Here is a 21940-nt window from a genome sequence, read left to right on the forward strand (position 1 = left end):
TTTCCTTGTCTTTTAAAAGATACTGTTTTTCTGGAACATGCTGTTTTTAGTCCTGAGATTTGCAACTGATGAATTCCAGGGCTAACTTTAGTCAAATGAATATGATAGCTATTGATGGTGGAAGAATTATATGATGAGATCAAGTGTTTTCTTCCCTCCCCTTTTTTTTTCTTTTCTTTTGAAAGTACTTGCACATATTCTGAAAGGAAAGTAATGTAGGTGGAGGTAAGGAGCATTATCAATCTACCTAACAGAGAGGTGAAAGTATTTTTGTAGAGAGCATAGAGGGGTGATTTAATTTTAATTGCATTTTATTTTGTCATTCTCTCAATGATTGTCTTTTCCCCCGCACCCACAAATTAGGGATTACTTTTGTGTGTGTGTGTGTGGTATGCGGGCCTCTTACGGTTGTGGCCTCTCCCGTTACGGAGCACAGGCTCCAGACGCGCAGGCTCAGCGGCCATGGCTCACGGGCCCAGCCGCTCAGCGGCACATGGGATCCTCCCGGACCAGGGCGCAAACGCGCGTCCCCTGCATCGGCAGGCGGACTCTCAACCACTGCGCCACCAGGGAAGCCCAGGGATTACATTTTACTGTTTAGTAACTTTCCTTGATATGTCTGTAATAATTAGATTAAATCACACAAGAAATCCAGTCTCATTGTTTAATAGCTTCATTTCCTCTAGTCTAAGTAATTCTTCTCCTTAGCATTTATTTTTATGTGTATTTAAAAACCATTATGGTTTTCCCCACTGGAATGTATGCTCCACAAGGGCACAGGTGTTGGCTTGTTCTCTTTTCTATCCCCAGCACCTGAACAGTGAATAGAGCTTATAGCAGGTGCTCAGAAAACTTGATGAATACATGTAGCTGTGTATACACATCAGAAGCCATTGGGGTTAGTTGTGCCTTTGCCTGGGATCTCATTTCAGATAATCACAAAAATCTTCATCCAAAAATAAGTAGAATAGACCCATAAACTCGTTACTCTACTAAAGAATGGGTGTTTTCCATTGACACACTCCTAACAACAGGTAGACATTATGAAAGAAGCAAAGGGATAGGATAGGATATCAGATAAATTGATTGGGATGAGGAATTATGGTAGAAAACATCATTAAATATTAGCCAGTAAAATCTGAATCTGTAAATCGTGATGCAGAGGGAACTGGCACATAAGGTGCATTAAGCTCAGACAGGCTGGGATGGGACCCCTGAATGGTGTTTAGGTAGTAAGGAGAGGTCCCTGAAGAAGCTAGCATCACAGAGGGACAGACAGTGGCCTCAGAGTCAGGCCTGTGGGGGAGTTCTGGTTTTGGTACTTCCAGCCACATGACCTTAGTGTCCTAAACCCTCCGTTTGTCCCTGTGAGGACTGAATGAGATACTGGGGGGTGGGGTTATTATTATTGTTTTTACCAGCAGCACCCAGCAACCTCAGCTGAGGCTGTTCTCCCTGGCAAGCAGGAGAAGCTTGATGAGGAGAGAGCATGCTCCCAACAATAGTATTTTCTTACACCAGACACTTATTTTGCAGCTTATTTTACAACTCTATTATAGCAGTAAATGTACATCATTCTGCAGTAATATTACAGTAGGCCACAGTGGCCATGAAATCTCTCTACTCATCCTTTCTAAAACTGGAAGACGGGGCTAGATACTGTTCTGATTCAGCCATTCAGGTTTTTACATTTTTTTTAGAAGTGTTAGTATTTGCTTGAGCCTAACCATGCAGGCAGAGTTACAGAATCTTTACATTTGAAGACTGCCTGGAAGAGTCTAGGTTAAGAAACAAAGACATTTTAAAATACCAGTTTAGGGACTTCCCTGGTGGTGCAGGGGTTAAGAATCTGCCTGCCAATGCAGGGGACATGGGTTCGATCCCTGGTCCAGGAAGATCCCACATGCCGCGGAGCAACTAAGCCCTCGTGCACCACGGCTACTGAGCCTGCGCTCTAGAGCCCTCGTGCTTAGAGCCCGTGCTTGTGCTCCACAACAAGAGAAGCCACCGCAGTGAGAAGCCCACGCACCACAACGAAGAGTAGCCCCTGCTCACTCAACCAGAGAAAGCCTGCGCAGCAATGAAAACCCAACGCAGCCAAAAATAAAATAAAATACCAGCTTATTAGCACTCTGCCCTAGTAAGGTGAATTTTAAATTCCATTTTTCTTCTCCCCACCCCTACCCCTACCCCCCAAAAAAGGATGGGGTAAGTAATGAGGATTGATTAAACAACAAATGAAAAATGTGAAACCCTAATAATGACTGATTGATGGTTCTGTGAAACAGCACTTATGCCTTAACTACTTTCCATTCAGAGTCTCTGTATAAGAATACCTTTGTGCCCTGGAAATGTTCAGGAGAAACCACTTTAGATGAATCCTACTTAATAATTTACTTATCTTAAAATTTTTAACAGAAATGGTGGTTTGACTACATTACACCCCAAAATAAGTGATACAGGAGCAAAATATTTAACTTACACTAGAAGACTATTCTTATATAGGAAGAGCTCTGTTTTTTCAGAAATCCTTTCCTGTTGAAACCATTGATGTACCTTGTGAGAGAAATTGTTCTAAAGTTTATAAATAAAAGCAACTAAGTTTTAACATCAGCCTCCTCGCCCCCATGAGTCTGAATTGTGAAATGTTTTTTAAAAAGGACAGAAAGACTAGAAAGTATTCAATTAAAAAATGAAATATTTTCAGTTCCATATTGTAATCAAATGAAGGAGGGAACACAGTAAAGTATAAAGAAAAAGAAATGAGTAGATGGAAGAAAAGATGAGAAGGAAAGTTATACTGATGGCAGGGGAGAGAGTGCAAGGCAAGAAAGGATGGTCAGAAATAAGGAAGGGAAAACGAGAGAGGTTTTATTAAAAGGGTGAGCAGAATGTTTACTTGTTATGTTCTTCTAATATGAGCCATGGAATAATTCACCATTCTTTGAAATATTCTTGTTTGATCATCAGTGATCTTTAGGTCATGAAATCCAGTGGGCATTTTTCCAGACCTTTTCTTAATTGAGCTCTCAACAGCATTTGACTTTCTTGTCCATTATCTCTCTCTTGAAACCTTACCCCTCCGGAAGCTGTGAAATCATGCTCTTGGTTTTCCTCTGATTTCTCTAGTAGCTTCTGCTTTGTTACCTTTGTTGTCCTTAGACATTGGAGTTCATGAAGGCTCAGCCCTGGATGCCTATATTCTTTTCATTCTACAACCTACCAAATGTATACATCCCTATGTTTTCAGTTATCACTAACTGATGCTACATGTCATTCTCTAGTGTCCTGCATTTCAGTGAATAGCATCACCTTAGTCATCTAGATGCCCAAGCCAGAGACTTAGGAGTCATTTCCAACACCCACCTCGGGCTCACATCCCAAATCCTTACTACCAAGGCCTGTTTTATGTCCTTTAATAACTCCCAAGTCTGCCCATTTCTCAGTCCATATTCTTGGCTACCCTAGTCTTAATAGTCATCATCTCTGTCTTGCAGCATAATAGTAGTCTCCCATAACTTTCCTTTAATTTATTCTCTACACTGAAGCTAGGATGACCTTTTGAAAATAGAAATCCAATCATGTCATTCTGCTTTAAATTGTTTCTCGCTGCTCTTAGATTAAAGACTAACATCCCACATGCCTACTTCTCCAGCCTCCCCTCTTTCCTCCCTCTCCTCACTTGAGCCACCCAGGTCCTTTGTTCAGATTCTCACAGGTGCCACGCTCTGACTTTCCACCACTCCCTTTGCCTGGTCAATTCCCACTTCATTCTTCAGACCTCAACACAAAGACAGTTTCCATAGAAAAACTGCTTCCTGATATATGGTCTTATTGTAGTTTGTTCTTTTCCTTTATAACATTTATCATAATTTGTCATTATATATCTCTGTGATGAGACAGAAAACTCCCAAGAGGGATGGAACCTTGTCTGTTTTACTCACTGCTGAACCCCCAGAATCCCCAGCACCTGGCACATGGCAGGCAATTAATAAATAGTGATTAAATGACTGGAGTCTGTCTTTCCTATAGACTCAAGGTATATACATCACTGGTCCATGAATATTACTTTCAAGAAATCTTAGGACACTACGTAATATGTTTAGGACTCAAAGATGAGGATAATATTATGTTTATCATTCAACACAGTATAGAAACTAAAGATAAAAATCAGCCATTTTCTAATCTGGAATTGAGTCTCTTTAGATTGTCTGGGAACTCCATTTGTACCTGTCCCCGACATGTTTCCCAAAAGGAGACATGCTGACTTAGGGATTTTGCTTTAATTCAGCAAACATTGGAGGGCATATAATATGCCAGACACTTTGCAGACTTTAATTGGCTACTCCCCCCCTTCATTTATCTTTCTGTGATAATGGAATTTAAAATAATTTTAAACCTAGATTTGGTTTTCAAGACCTCTATTTCACATGGGTACATATTTGTGTCTTTGAGTCTTACTTTAAACAAAGCACTTTATAAATGAAGTGTTCACTTGAAAGGTATTTTTTCACTTGACTGTGATTAGTTAGATAAACTCTTTAATTTGTACATAATTATGCATGTTAAGGGTATTCAAATGCCATCGGAACAAGATTTGTGTCCCTAAGTTCTTCTGTTTCTTCCTGACAATAACGGCAGAATACTTCCCAGATATTTGGTGGAGGGTTGTGGTATGTAACAAATGTCATTCATGGATGAGACTTAGCAAATATGATTTAAAAAAAGAAATTCAGTCCTTTGTTGTACAAATATAATACAATTAATCTCTACCCTAGGATGCAGACCAAGAGCTGTTATAGTTTTCAAGTGTAGGTTTATGCTGAACCATTTTTTTTTCCTTAGAGATGTCCTTCCCACCATGATAGAATATATAACAGAGTTAAGGGAGTAACTTGTGACCTACCCTTGCAAACCAGATAAATATAGAAATATTGGATTGTTTAGTTATAAGAGCTTGAGGAATACGTAAAAAATGAGAAGAGATATGATTTAGAGTAGGGGAGAAATGCAGTTCTTAGTAGAGGTAACTACAGCATAAATGTTCCTAAGGAAACAAATATTGATGGGAGTTGGATGATGAATGGGACTAAGTGGAAGACTTAGCAAGCAGGTTTACTTGTCTAGAGTGAGGAAAAGGTAGTGATTAGTGGAAACTATATGTTTGGAAACAGGCTAAGAATTCTGACTTGATAAAATGATTTGTATTTTAAAATATAGTATAAAAGTTTATAATCTAAGAAAAAATAAAACTTTGTTGGTCTTATGAAAATAAAAGTGGATGCTGTAGGTAGCAAAGATGATTGGCATTTGAACCTGATTTTTTTTTTTTTTTTTTTTTTTTTTTTTTTTTTTTTTTGTGCGCTAGGCGGGCCTCTCCCGTTGTGGAGCACAGGCTCCGGACACGCAGGCTCAGCGGCCATGGCTCACGGGCCCAGCCGCTCCGCGGCATGTGGGATCCTCCCAGACCGGGGCACGAACCCGTGTCCCCTGTATTGGCAGGCAGACTCTCAACCACTGCGTCACCAGGGAAGCCCCTGAACTTGATTTTTTTTTTAAGTGACTTTATTCTGTTACTTGGGGCTGTTTTTAAGTTTTTATAACTAGTCTCTTCATTTAGAGAATGTGGAAAAATAACTGAACACTTCCCATACCAAACATGTTGTTAGGCTCTCAACAAAACAGTTTCTACTGTCAGTTGTTTTTGTGCCAGTGTCAGCCCAAATTACCTAAAGGTGTGGACAGTACTATAACAGTAACCTTTAAAAAGATAGTTGACATTAGGTTTTTACATGACCCTTACTGTTATTTAAAGGTGAGGGTCAAGGTGGGTTAACAATTTTGCTTTTCTTTTCTTTGAAATTAATTTAGGCTTTTGTGAATGTTTCGACCTCCTTTCCCTTTTCATTGAAATACTTTCCGTTGCCTGTTCTTTCCAGTCTTAGGCTTTTATTTTTCCCAGTCCTAGCTAAGCATAAAAAGGAAGATCGTCCTTCTTTCTAACCCTTTCCCAGAAATTAATTGTGCTAAATTATCAGCTTCTTAGATTTCAAGCAATCCTTATGCCAGAGGCATTTATTAAGTGTCCATATGCACTTGCTGTTATGCTAAGTGTTATAGCAATAAAGTAGGAGCACTTTGGGCTGCCATCTATTAAGTGCTTTTAAAGTGCCAGGTAACACTAATGCAAATCATGTTATCAAAGGTATTCATATAAATAGTGTCCCCACCCCCATCCCACCATCCTAAATGCTTTAAGATTACATCCCCAGAGGAGGAGGGTGGAGTGTTTAGTCTTCATTTGGGTCTGGTTTAGATGAAGAAATATAAGTTCTCTAGAGGTCCATTTATAGACTGGTCTTACTCAAAATGTACGTAAAGTATTTGGGAATGTTGTTCCAGTAGCAAAATGCCTAAGACCGCGATTGTCTGAATAAGGAAAAATGGCAAAAGAGCTATAGTGTACAAGTTTAAAATAATTTATTGATATGTGTGTGGGGGAAAATATTCCAGTTTACACTTGTAGGATGATGGTTTTCAAGCTATTACTAGGAGAGAGAATTTTTAAATTATTGTCATTTATTATTTGAAGATAGCGGATTGATGTACTGCAGCTGAAAGAGTAGTTCTGAATTTTAAGAGAAGGTTGTTAGAAACATAGAAAATATATTATGCCAAAATATCTCCATATATTGTATGTAGGTTTGGACGTAGTGCTTCAGGAAAGAAGGAAGTTCCAGAAGAGGCATAATTAAAGATCAAAAAGACAAAATAATCAAAGCACTTCAATCTGGATCATTGTACAAATTTAGGATGTTTTAGGCATCCATTTAGGCAACCAGGTAGTTACTGAAGAACCACTATGTTCTAGGCCATGTGCTGGGCTCACAGAATGCTCTTTTATGCTTCTGTCAGACAGTATACTACTGGTCAGTGCAAACTGTACGTCCCTCTAGTTTGTTTTTCTTAACACTCTAATAGGAAAAACAAAAGAACATGGAATAAAAAAATAAAACTTTGAGATTGTATATATATAATCTGAGATCATAAAATCTTGAATAGGTAGAGTAGATGCGGAGTTCTTGATGAACATTTGGGAGGCGGGGTTGACGATGGGGTTGTAGAGCCAGACTGCCTATGTCTGAGTCCTGGGCTGTTTTGAGGATAAGGTAGCAAAGTGCTTAGAACAGTTATTGAGCCACAGTAAGAGCTCAATAAATGGTGGCTATTAAGTTGAAGAATACTAGAACTTTGTAAAGACTTAGAGAACTAGATATTGGACAAATGAAAAATATTAGAGCACCTCTACAATTAACCAGCATGTTGTTAGACAAATTTCTGGCAAACTGAAGATCAGATCCAGTGGAGAATGCCTTCTAGTAGCATGTAAATATTCATGCTTTTTAGAATTCTGGGGCATAATTGTGGTGCTTGAGGCTTATAAAAAGGGGGTTTTAAGAGTTGTTTGAATAACAAAAGATTGGTGTGCTGAATGTGGAAAAGCATTCCAGGAATCAGGATTAGTTCCAGAGGAGAGTTCAGAACTGGAGAGGGAAGCACAAAAAAAGGGGTGTTAAGTAAATTTATGTGGGTCTAAAGCGGTGCTCTGAAATGAGGGCGAATTTGCCTCTCAGGAGATATTTGACCATGTCTGGGAGAAGGGTGCTACTGACATCTTGTTGTTAGAGGCCTGGGACACTGCCTCTAACATCCTTTACTGTGCAGGACAGTCTCCACAACAAAGAATTACCCAACCCAAAATGTCAATATTGCTGAGGTTAAGAAACAATGGTCTAGTACAAGGTGTAATAAAGGCCGCTGGGTAATAGAAGCCTGCAATTATAATATCTCCACCCCATCCCCCAGGAAACAAATATGAATACAAATTTAGCTCAAGTTAATTAGCTCACCATGATGCATACAAACATCTCCTTAAACTGACCGCTCTGCTTGTGCAACGTTAACCTTTCACCATGCAATCAGGAACCTAAAATGACGCAATCCTTGCTGTAACCTCCACACTGTATGTCTTCCCTCCCCTATCCTGTAGGGAACAAAGTGTAATGCACATTTGCTTAGATTAGAAATTGCAATGAAAACTATTATCAAGAATCTTCTTTTCTAGGTGTGTTTTTTTTGTTGTACTCCTGTTCCTATGGGTGCTCTTTTGTACACCAGGCAAGGTGATAGGTTAACAAAGCAGCGAATAAGGAAGATTTAGTTTGCTGGTTGAATAAAGAAAAGTTGAAGCTTGAAGATCTAGAGATCCTTGGCATTTGTCTGTAGGACAGACAGTTTTTGACATCACTATGGAGGTTTATAGAATTGTGATATGGTTAGAATGAGGGATAGAGGTGACAGTTTATAAGTGACATGGAGGATTGCCTGGTGTGTGGAATCATTCTGGAGTGAGGCAGTGTGTTGAGGAATAGTTTGATCAGGAAGAAGTTAGAAGGGACTTCCCTGGTGGTAGTGGTTAAGAATCCACCTTCCAATGCAGGGGACGTGACTTTGATCCCTGGTCAGGGAACTAGGATCCCACGTGCGGCGGGACAACTAAGCCTGTGCACCACAACTATTGAGCTCGTGCACCTCAACGAGGGAGCCTGTGTGCCGCAAACAACAGAACGCACGTGCTCTGGAGCCTGTGCACCACAACTAGAGAGAGAAAACCCGCATGCCACAACTAGAGAGGAACCCGTGCGCCGCAACAGAAGAGCCCACACGCCTCAAAGAAGACCCCGTGTGCCGCAACTAAGACCCAACACAGCCAAACATAAATTAAATAAATAAATAAATAAATAATAAAATAAATCTTTTTTTTTTTTTTTAAAAAGGAAGAAGATAGGGACCTTTCCTCTTCATTTCAGATCTATAAATTCAGCTACTTGCTGAACCTCTGAGAACCCATAGGCATAACAAATTAAACATAGCCAAACTCATTCTTTTCCCTCTTTACTCCCACATTTTCCCTTCTTGTACTCATGTTTTCCTCCTACTCAGCACCACCACCTACTCAGTCACTCGAACCAGAGCTGGCAGTCATTCTGCTCATCTCCTTCACCCAACTGAGCATTTAAATTGGTAGCAAGGCTGCCTCCTTAATGCTGTTCATTCTTGTTTCTTCTCCGTTCTTGGACTACTGCCTTAGTTCTAGCCCCCACTCTTGCCTTGGGCCTAGGTGATGGTTCAGTTTTCAGACTTACGGCCTGTTAACTTATAGTCATACAGCTACTAAGTAAACTGCCAAAAAAAGTTTAAAAAACAATTATGTTACTCTTGCTTAAAACCCTTAAAGGTTTAAGGTCAAAATTTAAACTTTTAAGTATTTTAAGGTAAGTCGAAACTTAAATATGAGGGACTTGATGACATTGTCCTAGCTCACCTTTCTAACCTCACCTCCCAATACTTCCTCACCTCCTCACATATACCATTTGCTGCTTCCTGGACTTGTGAATACGCATCACACCTCTTTCCCTTCTCATGTTTTACTTTTTCTATACTTTTCCATCCCAGTACTCTTTGTTTTCACTTGTTTCTGCTTCTCAGTGAGCTGTCCTCTGAATTTCTTGTCTGATTTAGATGTTACAGCTCTTCTCAGCCCCTTTAGCATCTTAGCTAAGAGTTTAAAATGCAGGACTTGCTCCAGAGACAGACTAGACAGGTTAAAACTTCAGCTCCACTCTTTGCTGGTTAGGTCTCCTTGAGCAGGTTACTAAATATCTCTGTATCGCTCAGTTTTCTCATACGTAAAATGGGAGTAATAGGAGAACTTACCTTATAGGCTTGTTCCTATGAAAGTAGATTAGTTAGTATATGTCATATACTTAGAATAGTGCTTGGTACATGTTAACATGTATTGAGCATTAACCTGTTATTATCTTATGCGTACCTCATTCATAGCACATGTTATCTGGTACTGAATTACTGCTTGTTCCCTCTTCCACCGCATCGTGAGCTTTTTAAGGAAAGGAACTAAATCTTATTCAACTTAAATTTTATTCAGGAATATTTATTGGGCATTCACTGAATCATAAATATTTGGCCAAATCTAAACCGCCCTGTTTTTGTGAGACCTCTGAGCTATATGAATAGTTTTTATCTTCTTAAAGCGTTGTTTAAAAAAACAGAAGAAAAAAAAGAGTTTGTGCTGGAAATCATGGGCCCACAGAGCCTAAAATATTTACTACCTCTAATATTTACTTCACAGAAGACATTTGCTGATCCCTCAGCTAGATGTCAGAGATACACAGGATAGCTGGCATTCAGTGTTCGTTAGGATGAACGGATGATTGGATAGATAGATAAATGAGTAAGGTACGAAGATCAGAATTGTGGGTGTTGGGGATTATTTGTAAGAAGAAATGGCAGCGGTATTGTGAAAATGTGAAAATGGAGAGTCCAGAATAGTTGCTTTTTCTCATTTGGCAATTCGGGGCTAGACTGTTGTTTGTGTGAAGGGACATTTTAAGGTCTTTCATCTTTCTAATGTGTTTGAAAAGTTGGACACAAGAATGCCGTTTAAATGCCCAGGTATCAACATGTGGTAGAAGACAAGAATTTGCTAGCTTCTGTAGTTTGTTAGGATGAAAAGTTTCAAGTAGTCTTCTGTTTTCCATAAGGAAACATCCTTGGCATCCATGGTAGTTAACAAATAGTATATATTAACTTTTGAGTTTAACTAGCTAGCTTCATATTTTGCTTGCATAAATTTGTGAAAAGTGAGAGGTAAAAGCCCAGTGCTCTGGCTTCCACAGTTTTTGCTTTCTGTTAGACCACGTTGCATCTCTGGCTTTCTGTTGTTATTTGACAGAATGATAATGATCAGGACTTAAAATCCATTTCTCGTTTATTTTTCAGTTATTGGAAAATACCATACTATACTTACTTTGCCATTCCCACTGTAAATAGTCCAAGAAACTTAAAAAAAACACTTTTTGGTGAAACTAAGATTTTATACATTTTAATATAGGTGATCCTTACCTCTCCATAGTCTGATCTGGAGGCAAAAGTGGGAAACCCTGCTCCTATAGAACACTGCTTGTGAAGAGGAGCGTATGAAATATTAGGTTATATTTCTCTCTTAAAAGAGGCTTTTTAATGAAAAATGGGGCATAACTTGATGTTTCATCTTTAGTGTTAAGCTATAGAATCTTCTTCCATACCACCATGAACTCTAATACATACAATGATAGACTCTCTACTTTAATGTTATTCTTAGCCTATTTCTTTCAGAATTTTGTTAACGCCTTTCACAATAAATAAATGCTTGTCGAATTGAACCTGCTGAGTAGTTTTGCTTCGCTGAAAATTTTTTTTGTTGTTGCAAGTATCAAAGAATAACTTATTTTATTTGTAGTCTATACTGGATTCATTCATGTCTGTGATATTTTCAATGTATTTTTCTTTATTTAAATGTGGAAATTAAATTCTAAATTGATTGGCAGCTGTGATGTTAGTTTAAGGTCAGTAGGCTTAAAGTTAAAGTTTGTACCTTTATTCTGCCACTCTTATAGCATCTGTATTAGGACAATCTGCCTGAATCTGCTTTTTCTTATCTGTAAAATAAAGAATAGGGGACTTCCCTGGTGGCACAGTGGTTAAGAATCTGCCTGCCAATGCAGGGGACACGGGTTCCAACCCTGGTCCAGGAGGATCCCACATGCCACGGAGCAGCTAAGCCCATGCACCACAACTACTGAGCCTGAGCTCTAGAGCCCGCGTGCTGCAACTACTGAAGCCCGCGCATGTAGAGCCCCTGCTCCACAACAAGAGAAGCCACCTCAATGAGAAGCCTGCGCACCGCAACGAAGAGTGGCCCTCGCTTAACGAAGACCCAACGCAGCCAAAATTAAATAAAATTAAAAAAAAAAAAACATTGCTTAAAAAAAATTTTTTTTTTAATTACAAAGAATAACTGCTTCAGAGAATTTTGTTAGGATTAAATGGGATCTCATTGAAGCCTACCTAATACAGTATCTGGTACAAGAAGACTGTTTAATAAATGTTTAACATATTAAAAGCAAATAGTTCTTTAGGTACATCTTAAGACTGTTTGAATAGAGGTGTTATAGAATCACAAAAATCTTAAAAATGAGAGGGGAACTCAGAGTTCAAGCTCAGCCTCCCTTCAAGGAATTTAATTTTTTCTCTAGCATCCCCATCAAGTATTCATTTCTCAGTGCCTTTAGAAAAGGCATTGTGGTAGATTTTCAGAAAACTCCAGAGTTGAATAAGGCACAGAAACTCTTTTCAAGAAGGCTGTTTATGGCAGGCTTCATTGAAGAAGTGGCAGTGGAACTAGATCTTGAAGGATGGGTAGAATCTGAATACTTAGAGGGGTTTCTGATCGCAGGAACAAGTGGAACAAAGGAGAGAAGATACAGGACAGTCACAGAAAATTGTGAGCGTGAGTAACTCCATTTAACTGAAGTTTAGGGAAGGTAAAGGAATAGTGAAAGGTCAGGTTGGGAGAGAAGGTTATGGCCAGATAGTAGAAGTCCTGGTTGCATTGCTGCAGTTGACTTCCTGGTGCCCGTCAAATGAAATACAATGAAAAAGTTTTAACTGTGAGTGGTATAATCAGAATCATTCCTTTTTTTTTTTTTTTTTTTTTTAGTAAATATGCTAATTTTTAAATAGTTCTCCCTTAGTATTAATTTGAAATATGTCCCCTTGTTGTAACTTTCATCTTTTTGTTCTAGTTCATTTTCTGTAGCCTGAGTCAATCTGTTTCTCATCCCTCACATCAAATCAGACACCTGTCAGTTCTACCTCTAAAAACTGTGTAGAATATGTCCCTGTAGCTTCTATCTCTGAGTTTAAGCTACCACCATCTAGATTACTGTGACACATGGCCCAGAATCAGCCTATAATTGTCCATTCCTGCTGTCCTTTTAAGAGCATTTTTCAAAACCTTTCTTTGGTAGATCTCCATTCTTAAAAAATTTAGAGAGCATCTTGTAAACCATGTCACTGTGCTTGACCCCTTATCACCAAAGTTATAGTATAGCTAAAGAAACAGTCTGCTCTTTTTTATTTTCTTATTGTAGCCAAGGCAGGAATCACTGAGGTAACGTCATTTTTGATACATTACCTTGGATTGCTGAGCACTAGAAATGTCTTTTAAAATCAGGGCAGGGGAGGAGACCTTAAACCACAGTGACAGGAGTGGAGTAAAGGAAGAGCTGTGATAGAGGATACACTGTGCTATGGCAACACAGAGGAGCAAACAACACTTAGAGCTTGCTTTTGAAGGTTGAAATTGTTTATTTTACACCTTATTCTTAGAGACCTCTGGCCCTGTAATGGATTATTCAGAGAAATTCTACAAGACTCCTACAAATGCCTGTAATATCCCTTTACATGTTTTTCGTGCAAGCTCAAGGAGATGAGGGATTTCCACAGGGTCCATGAAGAGGAAAATGTATGGTCACCAAAAATTAACACTGGGGCTGCCCTAAGGGCCTTTGTCCAAACCACCATCCAGAGCCTTGTGTTTTAATGTCTGTTCCAGACAGAAGACTAGACTTTTCAGGGTGGGGAAATGGAGCTGAGATCCCTGCATAAAGCTTGGAATTCTTAAAGACCCGCACCCTTAGCTAAAGGGTAGGCCAGGAAAAAAATCCATCTACCATCAGAGTGCTGCAATGAAGGCTTGTCTCTTAACCTTACATCTATGTACAAGTCTTCCCTGAGAATTTGTAACCTTAGCTCTTTTTATTTATGTTTATTTTTTATTTTTTATTTTTATTTGTGTGTGTGTGTGTGTGTGTGGTACTGGGGCCTCTCACTGTTGTGGCCTCTCCCATTGTGGAGCACAGGCTCCAGACGCGCAGGCTCAACTGCCATGGCTCACGGGCCCAGCCGCTCCGCGGCATGTGGGATCTTCCCCGGACCAGGGCACGAACCCGTGATCCCTACATTGGCAGGCAGATTCTCAACCACTGCACCACCAGGGAAGCCAGACCTTAGCTCTTTTTAAATACAGATTTGAAATTTAAATTTATACTATCTGTGTGGTCTGGGAAACCCAAAGCCAAGAAATAAAAGTGATCCCAGGCTAGAAGTGCCTCAGGTTGGGCAGAGGCAAATGTATGGCCTTTCTGAAGGAATGTACTTTCAACCTATGCTTCTCAGACTCCTCCAGATTAGTTTTCTAAATATGAGTCTATAACCCAAAATTACAGAACCTAGGAAGGAACAAGCCAACATTAGACTTGCAACAAAACAACCAACAATAGAAGTAGACTCCCTGCTGTCTCCCACAGACTTTAGATTATTGGAATCAATCAGGTTTACTATTTAATTTTTAAATGTTTTAGTAATAAAAGGGGATTGAAAACATGAGCAAGAGACAAACTGTGAAAATGACTAAGTAGATTTGGCAAAGAGATAATCTCTAGAAAGGAAAAAAATAGTTATTGAAATTTAGGAACTCAGTGAACAAGTTAAAGAGTAGATGAGGTCTACTTTTTGAAGAGCGAGTTAATGACAGATGTCAGGAAAATAAGCAGATGAATAGCAATACTTATAGATGAAAGATATGAAAGAGAAGTTAAGAGGTACAGAGAATAGAATGAGCAAGTTTAAACTGAATCTAATTGTAGCAGTAGTTCCAGAGATAATAGAGATGGTTCTCAGCTATTATCAATTCAAATACACACTGGCTAAGAATTTTCTAGAACTGATGAAAGGCATGAATTCTCAGTTTTAGGCAGCAGGATAAAAGCCCAGGCAGGGTAGATAAAAATTCTATACCTTTATATTATTATAGTGAAACTGCAGAAAATCAGCTTTAAAGAAACTATCTTAATAGAGGACAGGAAGAATAGATAATTGCCCATAAAAGTGCCACATTTTCACAGTACTTAATAGCAACAAATGGAAGCCTGAAGACAATGAAATTGTAAAATGCTGAGGGAAAATGGCTACCAACCTTAAAATTTTTACCCAGCTAAACTTTTATTCAAGAATGAAGATGAAATAACTTTTTTGGGACAAATAAAAACTGAGTTGGTTACTATCATACCTTCACTAAAAGGACTTTTAAAGGATGTACTTAAGAAGGAGGGACATTGAACTCAGAAGGAAAGACTGAGATGCAAGAGGGAATGGTGAGCAAAGAAATCAGTAACATGGGTAAATCTAAGTAAACTACACACCTCTTTTAACACCTTGGTGCATAGTAAATGCTTGACTAACAGATAAATGATTCATCCGCTTTCCTGTAATAGTGTGCTTTCTTGTTCAGCCATAGCAAATAGAGGGATTGACTTCTTATTCAGAATTTTTCAAAGAGAAGCGGGAATCTCAACAGGACTCCCAACATGATTAGTCGTATTTTGCAAAGTTAAAAGGCACAGTCTGTCTCCAAGATGTGATTTGGAATGGCTGAGTTTCTTGTAAGATTTGTGTCTATTTATAGGCTGCTGAGCAAATTTTAATTTAAGTATTAACTAGGCTTACCCCTGTTTACCAAGATCCTGAATGTCAGTCTTGATTTATAGTTTGAATCCGGAATTTCTACTCAGAATGTTCCTAGATTTCACGTCCATTAATTAGAAGACAGTTCTAAATTTATTGTTTCTGAGAACCCCTGCTAATCTAGGGGAAACATAGTAAATAAAATAAAACTTGTTGCTTTTTAAGTCGCCAAGAACACAAACCAGAAGCTAGTCTTTTTCTCCTATGGCCCTGACTTTTAAAAAGAAGTAATTGCTAGACAGAATTTTTTTTAACTTGTGAATTACAGATTTGCTATTAGGAGTATACTTATAGTAGGGTTTTGTTAGGAGGGCTGCTCTTATTAAAGATCAGTAGATGAGTTCTCTGAGCACATAGTCCTATCTTTTTTGGAAATAGTTTCTTTCAAGGAGTTTGTTTTATTGTGGACTTAAGCTGATATCCCTGATCTTACTCTTACTGACTTTCTAGGCACCATTCATTCAACAGATACTTTTGAGCACCTCTTGTGCTCTATCATGCACTAAGGTTGCCACTGTGAATAAGACTGACTAAAAAGATGCCTGCGCCCAGGAAGCCCGCCTTTTAGTGGAGTGAGTAAATAAGTTTTTGAATTATGAGAACATAGAATAAAATGGGGTGACATGATAGTGACAGGGCAGTGGGGGCGGGGGGATGTTCTTAAGATTGCATTGTGGAAGGCTTCGCTGAGGAGATGACTTTCAGTCAGAGACTAGAATAACAAATAAAAAGAAGCCACCTGGGCAAAAGCATCCTAGACTGAAGGAACAGAAATTGCAAAGGCTGTAAGGCCCATGAGCTTGGTGTACATCCCTGTGGTGGTGTATGCATTTTCTTTCTTCCTTTCTTTTTTTTTGGCCACACTGCCTTGTAGGATCTTAGTTCCCCGACTAGGGATCGAACCTGCGCTCTCGGCAGTGAAAGCGAGGAGTCCTAATCATTCGACCACCAGGGAATTCCCGGTGTATTTATGTTGGTGGCCTAACATGACCTAACGTTTTGTGGTAATTAATTTTAATTTTATGATGGCGTAAAAATCACACCAGATTGTCATGACTTAAATTCCTATCTTTTACTGACTCGGTTGTTGTAAATTACCCTGATTTTTACCCTATTCTGTATTCAGCCAATGGAACTAAACTTAGTTGAATTATAAATCTAGGTTTTTACATAGGAGACAAGAGATAATGGCAAAGGATCATAGTGTCTTAGATATGAAACTTGAAAGGCAATATCCCAAACCCCAAATTATGTTACAGAATTTAAGTATTTAATCTACTTTTTAAAAAATAAACTTTATTCAGTAAATATCTAGTTACTTATAGGTTTTCAACATAAGTAAGGAATCCTTAAAATTTCATGAAAACTGCATTTTCTTTTTTGTATTAAAATATGCATATGTTTGTTCCCTTTTAACAAAAAGTAAAAACATTTCTCAGCTTTTACTTAAATTATAGATTTCTAATGTCTTGTTCTAGCTTTTCAGTCTGATAGTTTTTCATGTCTGATTGATCTTTCTGGCCCTGTGGAGCAGAGTACAGAGCCCTATACATAATAATTTTTTAAAGTTATTTGTTGAGTGAATGAATGAATGAATATACAAACACTTATTATAAAGTGACCGTTAGAGAATAATGATCAGTAGTCAGTATACTTAAAAAGATTGACATGACATTGATCACTTTTTAAAAAGTGACTTTATAAAATTGTTGGAAAATATTTTTGCATTTCTAAAAGGGAGGTGGTCAATGTGAAGAGCACTTATATGGACTAAAAATCAGAAAATGGATCTGAATTTCAGCTGTGCCATCACTCACAGGGTGTTCCAAAATAAATCATGCAACCTTGCACACAATTTCTTAGTCACTGGTATAGTGAGAAGTGGACCAAGGATGGGCCTGAAGGAACACCGATATTTAACAAAGAGAAAGAGGAGCCTGTGACTGAGTTTCCTACTTAAATTTATTCTGTATTGCTGCTTTGATGTAGAATTTTTAAAAATTATATGACAATAGTGATGACCTTAGGATTTGTTTTCTTTATATTTCTTTTTCCAAAAGAATAGTGACTGCTGGAAATACGTTAAGCTTAAAAATTGAGATTTGAATTTATCCCTTAAGTAAAAATGTTCCTTGAATATTTGAGTAAAAATGTTCTTATAATTCAAGTATTTTCTAATTTAAGAAAAGAAAATAACAAGCAGGAGAAAACAAGTCAAATGTATATTCATTTCTTCTTCCTGCCTTGTTCGTAAAGTCAAGAATCTGACCTTTGAGTAAGTTTCATCATATTTCTTATCACAAAACAGATTACAGAATAATCCTGGGAGTAAGTAAATAAACACTCTCCTTTGAATTCCCTGTGGGTTTTTTTTTTTTTTTGTAAATTATGACCGGTCTTCAATTTACTTAAAATATGATTTTTAAAATACATTCTGCAGGTAAAATACTGAAGGTATTTAACAATTTAGTTTAAATTATGACCTTCAGAAAACTATTCAATTGGCTTGAATTCATTGATTCTAATGACATATGGAATATTTGATTTACCCAGTGGTTTTTCTCCATTGTATATTTCTCTGATCACTTTAATGTCACTACCTGGGCTAGGTTCTTTTTTGAAGTGCTGCCCATTGTCTTAAAGGAAATAGGGAAGGAATTATAAATGGTTATACAGAAGTTAATAGAAAAATGAAGAGTGTTTTGTAGTACATGAACTGTCTAATATGTTAGATACTAAGGAAGAACTGCATCCATGTATGTTTCTTAATTTTTTTTACAAGTACAGTCATGCCTTGGCACTGGGGGGATTGGTTTCAGGACCCTTGTGGATACCAAAACCCAAGGGTGCTCACGTCCCTTGTATAAGATGACATAGTATTTGCATATAGCCTACACACATCCTCTGATATAGTACTTTAAATCGTCTTTTGATTAATTATAATACCTAATACAATGTAAATGCTACATAAATAGTTGTAAATATAATACAAATGCCCTATCTGTAGTTGCCAGGTTTTGCTTTTTGGAGCTTTCTGAATTTTTTTTTTTTTTTTTAATATTTTCGATCTACTTTGGTTGGTTGAATCCATGGATGCAGAACCCACAGATGTGGAGGGCCAACTGTAGTGAGGAAGGTTAAAATTTATGACTCAAACTTCAGGCTCATCCCTACATACATGTTTGATATCTTGAAAAAAGATAATCTCTCTTTTATTATAAAGTAATAAATGGTTAGGTTTGCTGCCCTGTGTCTGAAGACCTCAGTGATTGGAAATGAGTTGTGATTGGTAATGGGCTGGGAATGGCAGAGAATTGAGTCTTTACATGCAAGGATCCTCCTCTCCTTGAGTAATCAGGAACAGACACTTCTGATTTTCCTATTGTGCTTGGCATGGGTAGGAAAGACAGACATGATGTACCACTGTTAATTTCTGCATATATTTTAGACAGTGAGATACTAGCAAAGAGACTTAATTCAGGAGGCCAGTGAGTTTTCCTTTATATTTGTTACTATGCCTTACTTAGTTCCAAGGGGTCAGATAAAGCATTGCATTTTCTATTTCATATTTCAGCCTCCTCTGAAATTTGGCACTGTAAATCAGTGGTTCTCAAACTTTAGTGTGTATCAGAATCTTCTGGAGGGTTTGTGAAAACGCAGATTGCTAGACCTCCCATGCCCAGAGTTTCTGATTCAGTAGGTCTGGGGTAGGGGACCGAGAATTTACATTTCCAATAATTTTCCTGATGATGCTGATCTAGGTACTGCCCTTTGAGAATCACTGCTGTAAAAACATTTATTTTTAGTAAAACCAATGAAGAGTTATACTGAATTTATTTAAGGAAAAGATACACGGTATTTACTACTGTTTAGATTAGACTTTATATTGTTTCTCTCTGGATGTTGATTATTACATTAAGTGACCTACAAGGAATACTCATAAAATATATTTCTTTGGTAAAAGAATGGTTGCCATTGGTAATTGTAACTTTTCACAGACACATTAATAGCTGATGCCAGGCTGAAAGCTACTTTTGGACTAGAAGAAAATACTTTCCATTATTTTGCTTAGTGTTTCAAGCAAAGAGGGATTTTTGTTGTTGTTGTATTTGTTCTTTACTAAGATACCATAATTGTTATTTCATTCAATGAGTATTGAAACTTTTTAAGCTAGTCTGAGGCCAGTACACAACCTCTTTGCCATTGCCAGCTGTGCATGTTTCTATGGCAGCTCAGTAGGGACTAGCAGGATTACTTTTGTAGGGACCACACCTGGCTTATTTGCATCCAATTTAAGTTGGGGAAATTTCAAAAGAATAAGAGGTCTGTAGATGTGCCAGTGGACAGCCAGAAAGAGCTTGTCAGTTTGTAACCATCACATTGGTCTAAAGGAGGAAGGGTAGGGTGGGTTTTCCTTATTCATTATAGTTCCTGCTCTGGAGGAGTTTGGTGGGTGTGCTGAAGTTTATATTTATTTTGTGTATTTAGTTGTCCATGTGTTTCTGTTTTGTTTTGCTTTTTGTTTTAGGTATATCCTCTTACAACTTAACAATTTAAAAATTCTTTTAAAGAAGTTAAAGTCTATATAGATCAGACTTTTTTTGCAAGAGAGAGAAAAAATTCAGTTTCTTTTCAGTTGTATAACATAATAAAATGTCTTAGTAAATTTTTGACCACTGTTGGAGAATGGTGGCAGAATTTTAATGTTGATCTCTATTTTCAAGTATTATGAGCTACTATAAGCCCCTTCTCTCAAAAAAAAACTCCTTTTTAAGAAGATAGTTTCACCTATTTACATATTTGATTTTGTTTGTACCGTTGAACTTAACTAAGCTCTTGGTTCTAAGTTTCATGAAGTAGTTAGGAACATCACAGAATGTATAGAAAAAAAAATGATATGATCTAGTTAACATGAGTACTGAGTACAGTTATATAAAACTTAGGTGGTTTTCATTAATGTTATCCTACTCGATCAGTTATACTAATTTATACCAATTACTGATTAGTTGTACTAATTCAAACAAAGCTATGTAGTAGAAGTAGTTGGCAAATAAGAGTCAGTGCATGTACCAACTCCTCTTCATCTGTTAAGGCTGACTGCTTGAACCTACATGTGTGTGGGTATAGCCAGTTGCAATAGATACTTGTAAATTTGGAGGGAAGTTAGTGTTGGATTTTGGGGTCTTTTGTTAAGTTAATGAACTATACCCTTTAAAGAAAATACGAAGTAGGCTTTTTTATCTAGCTTCATGAAAGACCACCCCCTTATAATACATGTTCCAAGAACTTTCTGATTTACCTCCACGTTGCTGAAGTAAGGGCAGGTGCTAGTTACTCCATTTTGTAGATGAGGAAGTAGGCACAAGAGAGCTGCCTGCCTCTAATCACTTTATGTTTAGGCAGCTAACCATACCTTGATGGGTACTCCAGCATTCTCCACTGTTTGTAATTGTTCCCACTTAAAGTGTTAGGTTATTTTATACAACTTACTCAGTCTTGCCTTTTTCTCTTTTTGTATTCATAGACTGGAAAAGTAAGAAGAGCTTTCCTGACTTATTAATTACCAAACCACTCTCAGTTTTCAATGAATCAATTCAAAGAAAGAATGCAGTCTTTCTATACCTGGTAAATATTTTCTGCTAATAAAAGCTATTAATTTAGTGGCCTCTGATAAATCCAGGTGTTACGATGATTGCCTTTAATTTTGTGGAATTACTATAACTATGACTTAAATATATATATTTCATTTTTAACTCTGAAATTTGTTTGATATTTATTGATATAATTGAGTTATGCTTAGAATGCCTGTGCCCTAACCCTCAATGGAAAATAGTTTAGGATTGCCCTAATACTTAGGTTAGGCTCTGGTTTCTTTTGAAAAAGTTGTGAAATTAATGCAAATAGGGTACATGTTATGTATCATCTTTATCGTGATAATATAATATTAGCAATAATCCCTATGTGGTAGTTTAATAGAAGTTCTTTGTAAATAATAGTTTTATAAAATTAATCTATAATCAAAATATTATAACCTACATTTTACCAATGATGAAGTAACTTGTTTAAGGAAGTTCAGTGCTTCCTTAGCCAGTGTAGAGCTGAGATCAGAATCTAGACTCCTAGTCTCATGCCTTTTAAAAATTCTCATTTTTTTAAGTACCTTAAATATAAATTAACATGCCTAAGGGAATAAATAAACCATAGTGACATTTCATATGGATTTACCTTTTGTGTAACTGAATATGTTACTGTAGCAACAGCAAAGAAGAAATGGTTTTATTTATTCTACGTAAAATATTTTATCTATTAACAATAATATTAACAACCATTAATTAACTACTAGGGGCCATTGAAGCTTTTGGATACATTTTGTTCAAATCTGAGGAGAACCCTTGGGAGTATGGTTGTACCTGTTTTACAGATGAGGAAACTGAGGCTTAGGAAGGGTCATATA

At 37.5% G+C, this 21940-nt stretch overlaps 1 protein-coding gene across 6 annotated transcripts in view; it reads left to right on the forward strand.

Moving 5' to 3' along the window:
• POU2F1 (POU class 2 homeobox 1) overlaps positions 1 to 21940 on the forward strand; it is a 180635-nt gene that overhangs the window by 54848 nt on the left and 103847 nt on the right. For 2 of the 6 annotated variants that reach the window (XM_059044654.2, XM_067031937.1), the window contains exon 2: positions 21011 to 21111. The exons of the other annotated variants lie outside the window; for them this stretch is intronic. The gene's annotated coding sequence lies outside the window, so the exon portion shown is untranslated. The remainder of the gene's footprint in view (positions 1 to 21010; positions 21112 to 21940) is intronic. 6 annotated transcript variants of the gene reach the window in all.

Source organism: Kogia breviceps, chromosome 1, assembly GCF_026419965.1.
Source record: "Kogia breviceps isolate mKogBre1 chromosome 1, mKogBre1 haplotype 1, whole genome shotgun sequence".
In the NCBI taxonomy this organism is placed as follows: Eukaryota; Metazoa; Chordata; class Mammalia; order Artiodactyla; family Physeteridae; genus Kogia; species Kogia breviceps.